Here is a 5193-nt window from a genome sequence, read left to right as displayed (position 1 = left end):
AGCCAGACAACCACGTCTGCACTTTTTGTACTCCTTTTCTTTCTGGAGATAGGTAGTTAGTAGATAAAGTGCCAGTAGATGGCGCTGAAGAATATGCAGCATAGATCCTGGGGTCGTAACACCATAAAACTTGTGCAAATGGCTTCTCTGGCTGCAGTTTGCCCCAGCTTTTCTCCAGGCTGCATACAGAGTGCTAGATGCAATCCGACTGACCTCCATCACTTGCCTGTTCCATGACACGGTGCTTCAGTGCAGCTGCCTCCTCCCACTGCAGGCGCACGTTGCATTTGCTGTCCGTGGCCACCCATGGGTCCCTTGCAGCCATTGCTGCTTTCCAGGACCCTTCAGCCCACCACATTTCAGCTGATTACTGGTGAAGATGCAGACCTACCATTTACCACTTCGACTGTTATTTCTGACACTTACCATAATTCCTGACCACATAAGAATGGCCAGACAGGGTCAGACCAATGGTCCATCTAGCTCAGTATCCTGTCTTCCGACAACGGCCTGTGATAGATGCTTCAGAGGGAATGAATAGAACAGGGCAATTTATTGAGTGATCCATCCCTTACCGTCCAGTTCCAGCTTCTGGCAGTCAGAGGCTTAAGGACACCCAGACTATGGGGCTGTGTTCCTGACCATCTTGGCTAATACATGTCGATGGACCTATCCTCCAGGAACTTATCTAGTTCTTTTTTGGATCTAGTTATGCTTTTGGCCTTCACAACATCCCCAGGCAACAAGTTCCACAGGCTGACTGGGCATTGTGTGACGAAGTAGTCCCTTATGTTTGTGTTAAGCTTGCTACCTATTAATTTCATTGGATGACTCCTAGTTCTTGTGTTATATGAAGGGGGTAAATAACTCTTCTCTATTCACTTCCTCCACATCGTTCATGATTTCACAGACCTCTATCATATCCGCCATTAGTCGTCTCTTTCCTAAGGTAAAGAGTTCCAGTCTTTTTAATTTCTCCTTGTATGGAGGCTGTTCCATAGCCATAATCATCTTTCTTGCCCTTCTCTGTACTGTTTCCAATTCTAATTTATCTTGTTTGAGATGGGGTGACCAGAACTGCACGCAATATTCAAGGTGTGGATGTACCATTAGTTTATACAGTGGCACCATGATGTTTTCTAGCTTATCATTCCTTTCCGAATGGTTCCTAACATTCTGTTAGCATTTTTGCCTGCTGCTGTGCATTGAGCAGATATTTTCAGAGAACTATCCACAGTGACTCCCAGATCTCTTTCTTGAGTGGTAACAGCTAATTTAGACCCCTTCATTTTGTATGTACAGTTGGGATTATGTTTTCCCATGTGCATTACTTTGCATTTATCAACACTGAATTTCATCTGCCATGTTGTTGCCCAGTCACCCAGTTTTGTAAGATCCCTTTGTAATTCTCTGCAGTCAGTTTAGGACTTAACTATTTTGAGTAATTTTGTATTGTCTGGAAATTTTGCCACCTCACTGTTTACCCCTTTCTTATGAATATGTTGAACAGCACTGGTCCCAGTACAGATCCCTGGGGAACCCTACTATTTACCTATCTCCATTGTGAAAACTATGTAGTCTTACCCTTTGTTTCCTATCTTTTAACTTTAATCCATGAGAGGACCTTCCCTTTTATCCCATGACTGCCTACTTTTCTTAAGAGCCTTTGATGAGGGACCTTGTCAAAGGCTTTCTGAAAATCTAAATACACTATATCCACTGGATCCCCCTTGTCCACATTTGTTGACCCCCTCAAAGAATTCTAATAGAGTAGTGAGGCCTGATTTACCTTTACAAAAGCCATGTTGACTCTTCCCCAATATATCATGTTCATCTCTGTGTCTGATAATTCTGTTCTTTACTGTAGTTCTAATCAGTTTGCCTGGTACTGAAGTTTTGCTTATTGGCCTGTAATTGCCAGGATCACCTCTGGAGCCGTTTTTAAAAAAATCAGCGTTACATTATCTACCCTCCAGTCACCTGGTACTGAAGTTCATTTAAGCAGTAGGTTGCATACTGCAGTTAGTAGTTTTGCAATTTCATAGTTGAGTTCCTTCAGAACTCTTGGGTGAATCCCATCTGGGCTTGGGGACTTATTACTGTTTATCAGTTTGTTCCAAAATCTCCTCTACTGACATCTCAGTCTGGGGCAGTTTCTCAGATGTATCACCTAAAAAGAATGGCTCGGGTGTGGGAATCTCCCTCACATCCTCTGCAGTGATAACTGATGCAAAGAATTCATTTAGTTTCTCCGTAAAGGCCTTGTCTTCCTTGACTTGATTTAGTACCTCAATTGTCCAGTAACCCCACTGTTTGTTTGGCCGGCTTCCTCCTTCTGATGTACATAAAAAACTTTTTGCTGTTAGTTTTTGTATCTTTTGCTAGTTCCTCTTCAGATTCTTTTTTGGGCAGCCTAATTATACTTTTACGCTTGATTTGCCAGAGTTTATGCTCCTTTCTATTTTCCTCAGTAGGATTTGACTTTCAATTTGTAAAGGATGTCTCTTTGACTCTAACTGCCTCTCTTATTTCGTTGTTTAGCCATGGTGGCATATTTTTGGTCCTCTTGCTGCTTATTTTTATTTGGGGTATACATTTAAATTGAGCCTCTCTTATGATGTTTTAAAAAGAATTTTCATGCAGCTTGCAGGCATTTCACTCTTGTGATTGTTTCTTTTAATTTCCGTTTAACTTGCCTCCTCATTTTTGTGTAGTTTCCTTTTTTGAAGTTAAATGCTACAGTGGTGGGTTTCTTTGGTATTTTCCCCCTACAACGATGTTAAATTTAGTTACATTATGGTTGCTATTACCAAGCAGTTCATTCTTGGACCAGATCCTGTGCGTCACCTAGGACTAAATCAAGAATTGCCTCTCCCCTTGTGGGTTCCAGGACTAGCTGCTCCAAGAAGCAGTCATTAATGGTGTCTAGAAATTTTATCTCTGCGTCCCATCCTGAGGTGACATGTACCCAGTCAATAAAGATGTAGTGTTTCGGTTTCATAGCCTCTCTAATCAGCCTGAGTATTTCACAGTCACTGTCACCGTCTTGGCCAGGTGGTCAGTAGCATATTCCTACCACTATACTCCTATTATTCAAGCCTGGAATTTCTATCCATAGAGACCCTATGGTGCAGTTTGGTACACAGAATAGAGAACCATCACAAACAACATTTAAGCGGTTATATCGGTAAATAGCAAGGTTGTAAGAGTGCTGAATGTACTAGCTGTGCTTTTCCAAGCTAGTTCACTTTGTCATTTTTTCATTTAAGAAGGTAATAAACAAGCTGTCCTGACTTAACACCAGTCCCTGTGACACCAAGCCCTTCCCTCCACAACTCAGTGCTTTGCTGTTTCTTACTACCTTGAATTTACATCCTTTGAGCCAGTGTTCCGTCCATGCCCCAATATTTACACCTAAGCTGGTCTGAATTAATTGTCAGAGTAAGGTTGTATGAAACACTGTATCAGATTCTTTACGAGGCTCCAAATATACTACCCTCTCATATTTTAAAAATTGTATACAAAAAAAGGAAACCAAAAAATAACCATCTCGCCAGATTTATAAAACCCTGGCCATTCATTGCATGTTTCTATTATTCTCTAGATGTCTGGCAATTTTTCTCTCGTGGTATTTCCTCCATTATTTATCAGGGTCAGAATTCAGATTTATAAGACAGTAATTACCAGGATCACTTTGCTTGGCTTGCTTGAAAGCTGGTACCACATTTGCTTCCCTTTGATCTCTTCCCGCCATGCAATCAAGCATGATTTTTCAGAAATGACTGTCACTTTCATGCGTTAACTCCCCTAGTCCCTGCCCCGACAAAGCACTTCAGCATGTCATGTGCTCGACTTTAATGTGAGTAGCCATACCACGGAAGTCAATGGGACTGTTCTCATGGCTGACGTTAAGCACGTGTTGACATGCCTTACTGGATCGGGGCCCCAGCCCTGCAGGGTGCAAAGTGCCCAGGCTAGTGGATTTGTAGCTCTTCGGTTTTCCAATAAGTTCTTTCTCAAAAGCTCTATTAATTAGGGTTGTAAGAGATGCTGTTGAATGGATCATCATAGCCTAGATCAGCTTCAGGAGATTAATCCCGGTATGTTAAAGAGTTCAATAAACATCTACTCCCTAATAATACGTGCCTGAAACAAGCATTCCCAGAAGAAATATTCCCTGTCTCCATTTCACACTCTACTGTGATGCTGGTACATCTTAGCTGGGGCTGCCAGTTTCCCCAGGCATCTGGATGGCACAGTCCAGGGCTCAGGGAAAGCAGCGCAATGTCTGAATGCATGACAGAGATGGGACTTGCACAGCTGCTGGGAGGCAAGTTTATTGGCTGCTGGGCTGCTCCCTGTTGTTGGAGGCCGAGGGGGGGGGCTGGTTCCAGCTCTTTCCCCCCCATCCCATACAGGAGCTAGTGCAGCAATTGCTAGTCTGAGTGCATGACTGGTCCTTCATTCCTCAGCCCTGCTTCTGGGGCACCTGCAGGAGGCCAAAGCCGAGAGGTACCTCCCACTCTGGTAGTATCTAGGGGGGCTCCCTCATAAGGTCACAATCTCTGCACTGTGTGCTGCTATAGTGCATTCCACTCTCATTATCTAAGTAACCCCTGTGACATCCCCAGGAAGCAGGTTAGGGGTGCATAGGGAATCACTGAAATTGCAGCTACCTCTGGGGTGGAGCACAGTGGCTGTTTACCAGAACCCAGCACCCACACACAGCAGGGAAGAATTCCAGAAGCAGCCAAAAGGGCAGGGGGCATGTAGGCATGTGCATGCAATGAGCAGAGATGGAACGGTAACATCAGAGAGCACGAGGGAGTGACGGGGACCCTGAATACAGAGCTTAACACCTCGTCACTGACACAATTTGCAGTGAAATTGAGCTCAGTCAAACCACCCTGAACTCTCAGGGTCATGAATCCTCCAGGATGAAACTGACTCTCGTGCAAAGGTCTGACTCAAGGCTTATGCTCCATTACACCCCAGTGTAGACTTACAGGCATGGCCCTGGTGTGACATAACCGGTGCACGGGCCTTTGCACAGGGGACAGTTTCACCACCCTGCAGCAAGTCTCACTGAGGCTGCAGACGGTGCCCTAAAGCACCGCTGCCACCTCTGCTCGCTTCTCGGCCAGCCGCCATCTCGACAGGGCCCTCTTGGGTTAATGCACCGGGGGGTGGGAA

Source organism: Caretta caretta, chromosome 9 (genome assembly GCF_965140235.1).
Source record: "Caretta caretta isolate rCarCar2 chromosome 9, rCarCar1.hap1, whole genome shotgun sequence".
Lineage (NCBI taxonomy): Eukaryota > Metazoa > Chordata > Testudines > Cheloniidae > Caretta > Caretta caretta.
Note: the sequence above shows the minus strand (reverse complement) of the source record.